This window comes from Siniperca chuatsi, linkage group LG18 (genome assembly GCF_020085105.1).
Source record: "Siniperca chuatsi isolate FFG_IHB_CAS linkage group LG18, ASM2008510v1, whole genome shotgun sequence".
NCBI lineage: Eukaryota > Metazoa > Chordata > Actinopteri > Centrarchiformes > Sinipercidae > Siniperca > Siniperca chuatsi.
The window spans coordinates 6,229,648-6,245,479 of NC_058059.1; positions in this window are offsets into that span (position 1 = coordinate 6,229,648).

Genomic DNA, 15,832 nt, shown 5'->3' on the forward strand with positions numbered 1-15,832 from the left:
CCAAAGCTAAGAGTTAATGAAGCATGTGTAGCATGTAACTGTAAAATTCTTTTTGTTTTTGTCTTCTGAGATCTGATTTCACTCATTTTTATGGTACTGCAGCTGAAGGAGAAAGAGGATTGTTTGCTTAGTGTTTGCTATCAATCATGTTTATGTGCTGGTGTGAAGAATTTCTCTGCTCCCCTGGTCAGTGTAAATCTCAGGTGCAGGGAGGTATGTAGTTGTGTGTTTATGGAGCTTCCTGTAGAGTAGATTGGGGTAATTACACATCTAAAGCCCCTCATATAACAACACGCTCTTTGTCCCACCCGCTGACAGGGTGCCTAGCTGGGGATGGGGTCATGCGGTGCGCTCAGACAACAACAATCTAAGGATCAGATTTAAACAACTGTCACTGGATTCAAGACACACAAACAGAAACGCATACAGCATGTGGATGAGTGTGCAAACCCACAGATATGTGGGGAAGTGCATCATGTGTACACACAGTGGTGCTGGTATATTTTATTTTTGTTTGGTCAGTAAAATGACAAATTTAAGATGAAGTTCCCTCTTCTCAATTTTTCTTCCATGGGGCAATATATAAAGTACTAACTTAAAGGGTGGTTGATTTCAGTTTGGTCGATCCATTGTAAACTTTCGAATAATGTATAAGATCTGCATTCTGCCCTGGAGCCCGTCAGTGGGTGGCATTCGAAGAGCAAATGTCAGAGATGGGGGTGTAATGAAAACAGGAAAGTGAAAACATTGGCATTGGCACAATTCACTGAAAAATTTTAAGTTTCCCCAAAAACTTAACATTTTTTTCTAAAAGGTCAGGTTAATACTGAAGAAGGGCATGTTACCAAGTAGCTCTTCAGTTTTTTCCACCCTAACAAAACACAGTGTCAGTGCTTAGTGGATGCAAACAGACGCTGCAACCTACATCCTGACTTCAGCTACTGTAGCACCCACCACCTCCAAAGCAGAAGCACAAACCCACATGGAATCACGACATTGCTAAGTCTGATAGCAGTTGTGAAATTTCTTGAAAACACAATTATACATTATTGTACTAAATCAGTTTCAATCAGGAGAGACAAGTTTGCAGGTATAAACCTCTTAAACAACTCATTGTCTGTTATTCAAGATTGCATTTTACTGATTATTTGTGGCACATTTAGGTTGCTACATTAATCATGAACACATTTCTCTCTGATTGTGTCATGTAACAGTGCCACCGTAACAAGTTGGCCTATGCTTTCAGGACACACTATCATGGCATCATTATCATGACAGTGATAATACTGTCATCTATGGAAAATGTTTGACATTGACCCTACTGTACATCTGTACAACTTCTGAAGAAATTGCCTGTATGAATGCTGGCTGTTTAACAATACCAATAATGTATGAAAGATGTGGAATCGCAAATGCTTGATTGCAGTTGTTGCTGCAAAGGGTTACCAGTTATTAGGTTTAGGGGGCAATCACTATTTCACACAGGGCCATGTAGGTTTGGATTTTGTTTTCCCTTAATAATATCAACCTTCAACCTTTCTATATCTTTGACTGATATTTAAATTAGTTTGATGATCTGAAACATTTAAGTGTGACAAACATGCAAAAAAATAAGAAATCAGGAAGGGGGCAAACACTTTTTCACACCACTGTATATAGTACAGGGTGATACTTTAATATTTTCTCGGGGAAAACTGCTGTGGTACATATCCAAATAATTGCTGGGAAATAGAGTGAAAATAAGGCCAAAGAAATATAAACATAATACAACTGTTGGCTGAAAATATATTAAGTGAATGACACAGGGAAACAAAGTATAATATACCAAAAACAACAGTGTTATCAAGCAATATAAACATGCTGATGGAACCTGCTGGCTTGAGTGAGGAAATGAAGCGTAAACCAGACTTGATCGGACACAACACCTCCTAAACTATCAACAGTGAGCTGATGCAGCTTTAAAGCACCTTCACCCTCCATATCATCTCCCTAAAGCGCAACAAAGAGAGGGTTAGGAGCTTTTTTTGTGCCAGTAGTCAGCAATTCCTGTCCAAAAAGCTTTACCCTCTGCCACCCTAGAGAATGCGGAGTGCAGTGTATGTACAAGCTCTCCTGGACTGCATTTTTGCATTCCTTAGCTCTGGATTCATCTATACACCAGCACATTTCACTGATTTTCTCTGTATGTGAAATGTACATCACATACAGTATACATTAGTGGTTCTGCAGAGGGCCATGTATAGACAGCATGTAGGCGTCAACAAGCATGAATAAAAACTATTCTCTTCAACAAAAGTATTCAATTTGCAGATGGAGACATGAAGAGTGCCTGTGAAAATGTGACTCCAATTTTGGTGATTTTCATGTTTTCACTTCAATCGAAGAATTACAAGCTCCTCTGCGGCTTGAGAAACCTCTACCACATTTGGTCTTATGAAACCCTTTGAAATCCCACTGGATAAACTGAAAAATATGCTTGGTGGTCATGCTTAAAACAAGACAGCTTTTCTTTACTCCTGAAAAGTTAGATTTTTGGAGAGTTTTCCCTCAATGGCAGTGAAATGCGCTATTCCAAGCTCTTTGAAATCAGATGAAGGACACATATGTACAGAAAAAAGTGTCATTATACCTGTGTGTCTGATAGTTACTGTCAGAACATATTTAGAGACAGATGTGACATGCACAGAGAAATTAGACAGAACATGACTTTTAGTTTAAATAGAAAAAATGTTATCAGAAATTTGTGAGATTTGTGAGAAGAAAAAGCAGTCGAGGATATTTGTTCAATGATGGCAGGCGTCCTGTTTCACCACCCTCCCAGCTGTCCAGGGCACGGGTTGTTATGACAAGAAACATTGTAGAGTTACGTCAGCTGTCCAAACTCGATACCATCATGGTACTTCTAATGGAAACACAATGATGCCATTGCTATCTACTGCCAGTAAACAGCTCTAAGGTCTCAGGTTTTAGGGTCAGGAAAATGGTCCTGACTGGTTTTGCAGAAATGCAAGAGCAGATAAATCAGATCAGATTAAAATAAGAGCAGAGTAAAAACAGAAAGAAAATGGAAAAGAAAAGAAGAGAAAAGGAAAAAAAAGAAAATGGGGCGATGGTGGTTGCTGATGTGGAAGGAGCGATTTTTGTATTCATTACCCCCCACTTCTGAGCAGGTGGCTCTCACAATAAGACCTGCTGAGTGAAGTACTTGCGTGAGATTAATAGTTGCGATAAGGCTGTAATGAGAGACCGAAGGGGGAGGAATAAAGAAATGGGGGGGGGCAAAATACATTAGAAAGAGAAGAGATGCACGCGAGAGAGACAAAAGAAAAGGGGCAGACTTTGAGAGGGAAACCCACCTGGCCGCCCGCCAGCAGGATGTCAGTGGTCTCTAGATTAGTGGCTATACATTACCCTAGCCTATTAAAATATTATGCACACTGATTGATGCTGACAGCCTGACCAAAGGGTGGTGACTGTGTGGGCAAATGTGTCTGTCTTCATTTAGGCCCTGCTGCATCCAAATCCCATTTCTATCGCCAAAGTCCTGCAAACAACATGACTGTGGATTTCTTGAGGGTTTCTTAAACAGATGTTCATAAGAAGCACTCTTAAAATCAACAAAGAGGAATTAAAGGATTGGCGTGCTTCCCTTCCCTACAAAGGCGATGACTTTCTTTGTGGAAATCAATTTGCAAGCACATCGTCCTGCTTAATCACCACAGTTCCTCTTGCTGTTAGGAGCTGAAGTCATTGGGGACACTGGCACTGCAGCACAGTGAACTCTAATGACACATGACCGTCCTCTCTTGTAATACACTCTAGGGATGCCCCCCATCCAACACCACCCCTATACTTACACCCCCGCTCACACATACCCATTTGAACTTGAAAGCTCTGTCACCCAGATCAGTAAATAATTACAGGCAGACAGGCAGGCAGCGCGGTAATTGAATGTACAGCAAGTTGACATATGGTGATGGACAGATTCCCATTAACCAAATCCACTTCATTGCTGTTCTCCTGAGGGCAAGTTATGTTCAAACAGAGCCAAATCCACCTACAGAGTAGTTTGATGCCCAAGCTGACAAAATAAACCAAGAGATTGACAGTATCATTCAGAGCAAGTTTCCAGTAAGAGCAGCCTGCAGCATCCTTGCTGTTATACTTCATCCTTGACCAGGCAGATGTCACGTGCATTAGCTGCTGAGGCGGTTTGTGCTCGTGTGTGTGTTCCTACCGAGAGAGAGTCGAGGGTGAAGGAGGCAGTCCCGTCCATTAAACACAGACACCATCGTCAGTTTCACTCTGAACACTTTAGCATGTGACTGTTTGATGAGATGTGCTTGTTTGAACTTCCAACCTTGTCCTGTGCGAACCCATTCCAGCTGAGTGACCCGGCTCAAGGCTCGGTGGTTCAAGGTTCAAGTGCAAAACATAGATGTTCCTGTCACATTGGCTGTGAATGGTGTCTCATTTACCGCTCCACTGTAGATTAAATTCTGGAGCCAGTCATGTACAATGACTGTATTATAAGATGGACAGAACATTGATGTGAGATGTGACCAATGGGGAAGAAAGCCTGATTTCATTATAGATCTAGAGAGGGTAGACAAAAAAATGCAAACCACAAAAGTGGGTCACATGCCAAATAGCGAGATTGGTTAACATTTTGTATATGTAATATCTCTGTTTTATCTTCAACAACTTGTTCCAGTTTTACAATGCAGTTTGCCTGTGTTTTGAATATTTTTTACAAGTTTGAGGGATAATGTCCTCACCAGAAAAACAACAGCATTGGTTGTCAAGTTGAACACTTACAATGACAAGGGAGCTGTGTCCTAGTGCCTTAAACTTAACCAAACTTTAACTATAACACTGGCAAAGCAGAAAATGATCAGATTAATAATTTTATCATATGTGGTTTGTCAACAGGTGCTGGGTCAGAAAACGTTCATATAGGTCGCTTTATACCTCTTTTGTTGTTTATGCTGGAGGACTTTTTGGTTTCAAGACTGTTCTCTTGTCATATTAAATCATTCAGAAGTTGTTTTGAGTGGTGCAAACTTGCAATTTGTACACATATTATTTGGCCTCTTTCTTATATCAAAGTGCTGATTGCCAGACTTCTTTTATAGCTGACTTGCTCCTGACTTACTGTCAACCTCTGATTGTCTCTGAGTTACCTCAGTGTCCTTTTTCATTAAGCTGTAGCAGTACATTATTTTCTCATGTTGTCAGGAAGGTTTGTATCTACAGAAAATAAGCCCTGTGGTTTTGTTTGTTTAACTTCATATGTGTAAATGTGTGTGATTCAATATATGTGCATTTGCAGAATGTGTCTGTCTGCACACAAGCAGTTGAAACCTGCCTGTGGAGCCTGTGTGAAACTGTATTCTAGTTTGTGACAATAGTAAGGTGATAATAGTGAGTCTCTCCCATTTCCCTGTGGGACCCATTAGAAGCGACAGTTTTGATCTCTCGAGCAGACTTAGACAACAAAAAATCAACATAACAAAATATATAGGAATTTGAAATTTGGAAGTTTGGAATATATTTTTCCTCCTCCTTATTTTGAGAAAGAGTATTGTTCTTCAAGTTGTCCTCCTATCAGTAACTTAACACTCATCTAATTATGTTGAAAAGGAGTTGGAGTGCAATATTCACAGTAACAGTAACTGAATCAGTCACTATTAGAGTTAAAGATTAGTGGGAGGTATTGTGAGCAGCAAAAGTTGGTGTTTCATATGTGGCTGATAGTTTTTATGTGTGTTTGTGGTGTGTCTGCACGAGTATTCAGGTTTGTGTGTGTGTGAACAGATGCTGTTGCCTCAGACTGCCTTACGTATCCTGTGGGAGTCCTTCATGTTTATTTAATCAGTTCTAGTATTGCAGAAGTATCACCTCACATAGTCCTTAGGACACTGTGGAAGGGTCATACACTTACTTCGTTTTGTGTTTCCTTGTGTGAACACACACATAAGCATGCAAAAGGGGACCCAAATTTTAAAAAGACCTAACTTTCCTCTTACCACAAGTGGTGTAGATTTGTATTCATCAGCTGAGATTTTAAGATATCCATCTCCATTTGTGCTCAAAGTGTTGAAAATGACAGGTGACAGGTGACAGCAACTTGTCTTTCCAGAAACAATGTCTGCATTACTCTGGATAATCCACAGACCTTGCTGTCAACTGTTTTTAAAATAAGAAATCTGCATGGATAGGTACCTCTAAGGGTACTGTATGTGAAAAAAAACCTTTTGTGATTTGGGTGAATTGACCCTTTAATAACTGTTCTCACACCATGGTGAGTGTCTGCTAAACCCTGTGGAGCATGTACACTTAGAGTCAATAGGAATCTGTACCGCTAAGCATTGGTGGAAAGTAACATAAGTACATTTACTCAAGTACTGTACTTAGGCACAATTTTGAGGTACTTGTACTTTACTTGACTATTTCCATTTTCTGCTACTTTATACTTCGATTCTACAGCACTACATTTCAAATACTGTCCTTTTTATTCAACTACATTTATTTAATAACTCTAGTTACTCTTTACTTTGCATTTTCAGATTAATGATATAAAATATAATTAACAAATAAATGATGATGTCTTATTATAGGTTAAGATAAGATAAGACTATTGATCCCTGGGGGGAATTCACAAGCTACCCAGCAGTATATAAAGTAATCAAAATTAGCCCCACCAGCTACAACATTAAAGTGATGTACACATTAATGCATCACTGATTATAATGCAATGTGCATTATTGTGAAATGGGCCATTCTGCATAATGTACTGTACTTTGTACTTTAAGTATATTTTGATATTAATACTTTTGTACTTTTACTTAAGTACATTTTTGAATGCATGACTTTTACTTGTAACAGAGTATTTCTACATTGTGGTATTGCTACTTTATAAGTAAAAGATCTGAGTACTTCTTCCAGCTAGTATAAGATATTATTTTTGGCAGGAGCAATGGAAAAATGCCTGCAGTGGTTCTTGATGAGTGGCCTTTGCTGAATGCTGAGATACTTTTCTTTAAATGTTCAAGCTGTGAATCAGGTGGACCTGGGAAGAAAGGGCTCTAAACAAAAACACAAATGAAACCTAAATTCCAAGCATAGCTCAGTCATGTGAGCATGAGTCACCACAATGGGTGCGCAGACATTAAAGGCTACAGTTAAATCCCTGCACACCATTCTAAACATCTGAGCTACCGATACGACTTGCAGAGAAAAGGGACATGCTGCCTTTTAGCTGCAGTGCAGGAAGTGTGTTTAATCCAGAATAATGTCTGTCTCATCAGCTTTAATCAGAATGTAGGGCCCTAAAGAACTTGCCTGATTGAGACACTGTTGAGGTTTCAGCACAATGTTAATTCTATTGTTAGTGATATTACAAACTATTTTAAGTACCCACTCACACCGATAGTGCACCAAATTACAGTACCAAGATTGTCAGTCGGAACAAAAAAACGTACACCCCTGAAATACCCAAATGTAGGATGAGCTTCTTTTATAATTACAATTTTGACCAAACAAGTTTACAAATTCAAAACAAATACCAAGGATATATATACAAACATTTATTACTTAATCACCTTCTCATTATCCTTTTCATCGCGTCCTGGTTTGCCTTCTGGGTTTTTGAGAGCATAGCTCATGAATGGACTGCTTCTCTGCAACCTGCTTTGCAAATCTCTGGTGCCAGACTGTCCTTGAACACACCAACACAGAGAGTTTTATAAATGGCCCCATGACTGTGATGGATTACCTATCGCAAGCAGAGTTCAAGGAAGTGCAGGTTTTTGTTTTTTTTAAAGTTAGGAGTATGATGCGGAAATGCTCTGCAATTAGTAACTTGTATGGCCATTTACTATCCCTAAGCTGTTTATATACCTGTGATGTGACGTCCTGTGACCTCTGTCATTTGTGGCTGTCCAGGTACAGTACATACTGTAATCACCTTGTGTAGCGAGTGAACTTTGTCTTATATTCTGTGTTAATATCTTAAACATTTTAAAACAAAGGAGAGGTTTAGAATTAAGGAAATGATCTATATATATTTTGTTAAATGTTACACCGCTTACATAAGTTCCTGTACCCTCTCGCCCACTCTTTACCTGTCGGCTATGAGACTATATTGCTTCAGCCTGGATTTACTTCAATTATATTTCATGTTTGAACTGCTTCTGTGAGGCCACTGTGCATCTGCTCTGTCTGTTTTTACCCAGATAGAGAAGAGAGCTACGGTCAACCATCTGGAGACATCTGCTCCATTTCCAGCCAACACAATCAGGTCAGGAGGAGTCTGCACTCCAAAGCTGCAGGGGCCCTCAAATAGCAGATCAACCTCTATACTGTACCTGAGGGACAGATAGGAGGAATTCACAGGAATTCAGATGACTCTAATTACCGGTTTTCTCTCTGTGTGGAATGTGGACAAACTAACCAAGTGTGCTGCTACATATACTTTTGGTGACCAAAAAAAGGAACATGGGTGAGAGGGAGAGTCGAGGAGAGGGAGAGACAGAGGCAGGAAATGAAGGAGGGACTAAACTTGACAAAGACAAATGTGGGAAGCCTCCATTTATCTCTTATCCTTTCACTTACATGTCCACTTGAATACAAAGATGGAGAGAGGAAAAAAGGAGACGTGATTTGCCTGGGTTTGGGAAAGCAACAAGTAACAACACCACATTTAAAGCATTTCTTTTCATTATGGTGTCAATGTCCTATTTGTGTCCTCACCAGAAAAATGACAGCATTAGCATTTGTTTGTTCAAGCACTTAAAATGACCAAACCATGTACAAAGCGTGTGACTTTGACACCAGAGACAGCTGTTCTCATTCCGCCTTCTGCCAGCTGTCAGTTTTGGTGTCTTCTAATCATGACCTCAGTTTTTCTAACCTTAACCAGGGAGGTTTTCTTTTACCCATGATCATGATAAACTTAACCAAACCTTAACCATAGAGGTGGCAGATCCAAATGCTTTCATATGAATCATTTTAGTGATATGGATCATTTTGGAAGTTCATAACACAATGTTGTCCTGGCAAAACAGCACCAGATCACAAAAAGCTCATGTGGTTAACTTTTCAGATTTGATAGGTTCAGTCTAAAGGTATCTTCCAAAGACACTGACTTTTTATTAACAAAGTCTTTCTTTGTGTTTCTCCAGATAGTGTTTCCTTGTACTAAAAAGACTACAACTTTCTCTTTTTCTTAAAGTCAGTATCTTTAGAACTGTGGATTTACATAAGTGTTGTATTAAACCTGCAATAACAGATTTTTTGCCACTTTTGAACACAACATATCATATCATGACCTTTTAAAAGGACAGTTCACCCCAAAATCAAAAATACAAATTTTTCCTCTTACCTGTAGTGCTATTTATCCATCTAGATTGTCAGCCGTAAAGATGTCTGCTTTTTTTATATATATAATGGGACTATTTGGCACTCGGCTTGTGATGCTCAAAGTGCAAAAATAAATAAATAAATAAAATTGAAATACTCTACAGCAATGTCTCTTTCCAGAAATCATGACCCATTTACTTAAGATAATCCACAGATTTGTTGTGAGCAGTTTCATGTGGGAGCTATTTTCTTTCTACAAATAATTCCTACATGAAACTACTCACAATAAGGTCTAGCAGACAGCAAACTGTTGCTTATTTACACACCCAGCAGTTACGGAGCAACATTATCATTCGTTTGGAGTTGTGTTTCTGGCCATCTGGCAAATGAAAGTCCAATATTCACTCTCTTTTAGCTCAGTTTTTGTTCTCTATCAACTCCTGAGAGAAATATCTGGCTCTTTAGCAGCTAAATGCTTCACTGTGTTCACCAGCTGGCCAGTGGGTTTATCAGAGCTTATTTACTGAAAATAGCTGCCTGCTGTCTTTGAAAATGACGCTATGAGAGCGGTGAGGGTGAACCAAAACAGTAAAGTTGCAGACCAGACAGCAATGACACGAAACTTGCTGTAAAGCCCAGGGAAGCTGCAGATTTGGGTGATAATTCTCTATAGGTTCATTACTACCAGCGACCTCTTTCACATTGTGACATTGTTTTCACATTGTCATTTGATAAAAATAACGATTATATCCACTTTAAGACAGACTTGAAAAAATGCAAACCTGTCCTTTTTATTTACTTGGACTTGTGTCCATTGTCAGGAAGGGCATGGAAATTAATTTAATGGACTGGTTGTTGGTTTCTTCCAGTTTATATTCAGAATGAACCGGTAGTAAACTTTGGCTTTGGTTAGTTTTGGTTTCTTCCTACGTGTGTAGGAAGCAGCTGCTGCAGACATGAAAGAGTAAAAGCTACAGTATCTTTTTCCATACACCTTTTCTTTCTCTATGTATGGCCCACAACACGTACATAAAAACGTCGGGTCCACTGTACAGCTCAGCTTGTTTATTGATAGTAAGATGTTGCAGAGAACATTATTGTGTCTCCTGACAACTACCTTTATGCTTTATTAGTATTCAGCCAACGCCTCACTCTGGGAAGACCAAAGTGAGAAGATTATGTTAGAGCATATTAGATTGAATCAGACTTAACAGGTTGTGTTTTGCTGCTGTCTTTGAAGACACAATGTATCCTCAAAGATTCCACCGCACAGATAAGGCAGTTTTTACCTTTTCAATTTTCAATAACCTTTCATATCTGATCTCCTTCCATAACTATTATGTTTTTTTTAACAACTCAGCCTCTGTTCTCTAACTTCTCTCTACATTTCACACACTTTTCATACACAGTTACCACCGACCGCTCTCAGCCAAAAGGACTTCCCATCAATAAGAAAGTATTTTCATTGTGTTCCTCCTCTCTCTGCAGCTCTGTGGGTGTACGAATCTCTGGTGGCAATGGTTTATAGGGCTGCCCTCCTCTCCTAAATGATATGAGGCCTGCCTTCTACAGGAGAGGCAGATAAGAGCGTAATGCATTACCCTGCACTGGTCTCATAAATCACATCATGGTTGTACGTGAGTGTTGACTATGTGTTTGTGTGTACTGGTAGTGGTGGTGGTGGTCGGTGTATGTTGGGGGACGGAAGTTTGGTGTGATCACAAAACACACACAATGCATTTATAGGCTTGATGATATATCACAAACACATATGACACTGTTTGCTGATGTTGAATTGATTTTTTTTCCCACAGCTTTCTTCATCACAGTGGTTATATTGATGTGATTTGTTTTACCTCTGCAATACACACAGAAACACATTGTCGAGAAGCGGCTGAGGAATTAAACCAAAATATAACCTCTAACGACCACGATGGAAGTTAGACCATCTATCATCACAGATTTCTACTGAGAAAAACATTTGTGTGGCCAAATGGCCACAGAATCCATAGGAAAGAGAGGCAGACATTGTCGGCAGAGCTGAAAAAAAAATGAGCTCACTGACACAGAGGGGGCTGACAAGCATCTGTCTTCGCCTAAAGATGTGTAAAGCAAAATGTCATTCTGAGTACAGAAAACATAACTAAGGCCATGTTCAGAATGACGTGAAAAAACTCAGGCCCCTTCTTTATTTGAATGAATGTGCCAACACCGGGTCATCCGGCAAAAAAGTTTAACCTGACTTAGCTTTTGACCGCAACATGACGTCATCTCCAAAATGTTGCGGTGGCCAATCAAATACATGCAAGCGCACATAGTAGATTACTTTGCAACGTGAACACCATATTTCTACTGTTTACCTTAAAATTTGCCATGATGAAAGACAAAATTATTGCTGATTGCTTTTGTGATGATTTTCCAGAAGTAAAAAATCTCATCTCAGAGTATTGTAAATTTCTGGGCACTGTTTTGGCATCTGATCAGCCTCAAACTATGGATATATTACTCAAACTGGACTTCCTGGATCATATTTCCAAAGCAGCCCCTTGCCTGTTGTTAATAATGGCTTGGTTTAGAATAGTTAAGCCTCTATAACGCTGTAGTTCCATCCCCTCCTATTGTCCTATCTAATTATTGTTTTATTACTATTTTGGCCCTCTGTGTCTATTCCCCCCAAATGTTTTGGTCTTGTTTAATGCAACTGTCTAAAGATGCTTTGTGAAATCTGATCCAAAGTTGCTGTAATTAAGCATTACAACCCTGAGTACATTTTTGAATTCCAGATGTAAACGCACTAAAGAAGCTCAAGTATGCAGTTTCTATATGTAACTGTATGAATGTGGAGCACAGCGTTATGACAGATGAGAAAGAGTGACTCGATCTACAATCTCAATCTTTTTTGTTTTCTCTTGTGGTTGCTTGTAAGACAAGCCAAGGAGCCCTGTCCTGTTCAATAAGAGTCAACGACCCCAGTGATCGTTTGAGGCAGACATCATTGCTCATTGTTGTTTTAGTTCCGTCATCTCTGTCAAAGCACTGTGTTGGAGTCCAGTATGACTGGGTAACCTCACTACTTCATCATGTTTGATTAAGTCAAGTGTCTCCACCCTGGCAGCATGCCAATAGAGGTCAGCCTGGACGGCCTGTCTATAAAAACACAACAGTCTCCCTTCCTCTCTAATTTACTCTAACAAGGAAGAGCACTACAGGGAGAGGAGTGTGTGTTTAACTTGCGTGTAGAGTTATCAGAGATAAGTATCTCTGAAATAGGCCCCGCTCAATTCAAGTGGGATTGGCTAACCACTTATATGTATGTGTGTCTAAGTTTCACTGCATGTGTGTGCGCGTGTGTGAGTTATGATTTACCAGAGTCTGTCAAAATTGTTATAACCGTGTCAGTCTGGGTTAAATCCATCTGCAATCCCTATCGCCAGCTCCACCCTGTCTTTAAGGAGTGATCTCACCTTCCAGATGGCTCATTGTTCTCACAGTGTCTGTCTCGGTCCCAGCCCACAGCCAAAACTTCTTTTATAAATTTTGCAGAAAGTGTTTTCAGTGTTTACATGCACACTAACAACATGACTATAAAGATTAAGACAACACCCTGAAAAGAAATGTCATGTAAAGGTCATAATCTGAGTATTTTATCTGAGTTAAGCTAATAGTGATTTTCTTTATTTCAGCATGTACAGTAAATATATAATTTGGTGTTCTGATCATCTGTACAAAAGCAGTGTTTCTATCCAGAAACCATCAGCGAGGATGAATTGAAAAAAAAAAAAAAAAATGGGGTTGGCATCAAATCTGCTGTCTTGTTACAATTAGATTTTACATCCTCAGCTTTTTAAAAAAAAAAAAGGTCTTCAAAAAAGTCTTGTTGCTTCTGGCATTTGATGATAGGAATGAGATGTTTTCAGTAAGCTACCACACACCTTTTCTATCAAAGAAATCATGTAAATTCATGTTAGTGGAAATCAGATTACCGTACTTTGAATCATGTAAATGCTTTCACTATCACCTTATTCTGGGAATTTTATCCAGTTATATTGTTCATTTGAAAACAGGAACTGGCTCACACTTTATCTCAAAGCATCATGACATTGTTCAAGTGAGGGGATATTCATCTTGAGCTTTTTATAGCAAAATGATGCTTAAATCAGCAAAGGTGAAGTATGAGCATCAGCTGTCTGATTGTCATCTACCTTCCTCGACTTCACACAGTTCCTCATGAGAAGAAACTCAAAAAATGCCTTGGAGACAATCCCTATTTAGCGCCAAAAAAGCATTCAGTCATAACCTTTTTCACTTTGCCTTGTTTCCTATTTGAATCATGTTTTCATGCCACTGCCCTTTTAATGTCAATCAGTGCATGAGGACAACAATCATTCCATTCAAACCTGTAAGCATAAAGTCAACGCAGCTTGCAACCTGCAACCAAAGATCAGAGTTTCCAGAGTGGCAAACATGATGAGGAGAGTGTCATGCATTTATTGTGACAGGTAAACACACACACAGTTGCCTGGAAGCCTTGTGATAAGGTGTCTGTTTTTGAGTGTGGGAGAATAAGTTCTTATCTGTTCACATTTCCATTACAGGCAGGTGTGTCTCAGCACCTTCAGATTGCTTGTGGATAAAGTCAACTTTAAACAAGGAAGTGATGCATGCATGCAAACTAACATAATCAGTGTTCTACAGGAGAGTCAGCACAGTAAGCACACATGTACATACACTCCCAACTGTCTCTCACACCTACACACATATCCCTGCATTCATTACGCCTTAAACTGTACACAGCACAATGTTCTCTTCTCATTTACTTCCCTTTTATTACCTCCATTTCTCACACAGAGAATTCATTAAAAATTGACGGCGTGACAAGTGTGCAGAGCTTAAACCACTTAATGGATAATGTATATTCTCCTGGCCATGGCCGAAGTCCCCACTCTGTATCATTTTTATGGCATGATTCTTCTTGGATGCCACTGCTCAGCCAAAGGAGACTTCAATTCAGCAACGCCCAAGCTGGTGGAATTACATAGGTTCACTTTCTCTCTCTCTCACACCTCAGATTTCCATCTCTGCTCTCTCCATCACCATGCACCAGTCCCCTATTTTCACACCATCCCCCCTCTCTCTGCTTTCATTCAGCTCATGTAATCCACGCATTTCTGTCGCACTCTCACAGGGCTTTAACAGAAGGCGCATGGACAGTGTGGTAAGAATAAGCAAACATATAGTCTTTCATTAGCCCACTCAGGAAGCCAAGAGGGTCCAACTGCAGACCTGCATCACTTCCTTTTCTGCCACAAAAGTATAAAACCAAATAGGCTACTACTTTTACAGTTAATGTAACTCTGTCTGGCTGAGAGTGAGAATGTAAGAGTATCTTCTGTGTAAAAATCAGCTAGAAGTAAAATATAAGTCCAAGAAAGCCATACAAAGGAGTGAAATGTCCAGGTGTTACTGGGCAGATTTGATCTTCAGTCTTTTATAAAAGGATGTTTGTAACTAACATTAGCTTTAAAAGGTGGGGTGTGAGATTCTGGAGAAATCCAATACCATGACAAATACTATAATATAAAGCGAACAACGACACAGCAAGTAATGTAACTAATGTTAGGTAGGTTATGAGTTAGCAAACTGTTGCTACAGTTGCTGCTGCAAAGTTAAAAGCCAGAGAGGAGGAGACGGTTTCCCAGAGCCAGCAAACCAGCTCCAGACAGCGATACTCACAACTCTCCTGCTACTGTAGCTAACATCACAACAGCAGCATAGCTTGGCAAACTAGAAAGTAAGCTGAAAGTCCGTGGGCAAGTCATTTAATGTTACCTGACATGCAAATCATGGCTGGAATGGCTGCAGTAGTGTTGTGTACAAACACCAGATTTTTTTTTCAGCGCACACAGAACAGCCAGCTAGCAGACCATAAGAAGATTATCTGAATTTGAAAAAAGACATGTATTGCATTAAAAAAAAAGCTCTAAAAAAAATTACATACGATCCAATTTAAATGTGAGTCAGTTTATGTGCTATTTAAGATTAGTTTGTTGTATATGGAGATTTTATTTGTCAGTGAAGTAACCATACTTACGTTCTCATCCTGGACTTAAGTACTGGAAAATATGTTTAATATCTATATTTTATGTATATGATTTGAAGGCAGTATGTGTTTAGGCACACAATTCAGTAAAATCACACAACACGAGAGGTTTATGTTGTTGGGATTCAGGTAGGGCAAGTTTGGCTATTAGCAAAATATCAAAGATATTTGTGAATGTTAATAAAATTATCAAATTATTAATATGGATTAATTACAGGGCACCAGCCTGGAATCAGGGACCAATAACCAAACATGAAAAACAATCTCAAACGTGGCTGTCCACTTAAAAATGCTGATATTTAAAGCACTCTTACATTAATAATGATGGTCCATGCTGTCGGCGGGTTCAACAGCAATACAGTTCCTTTG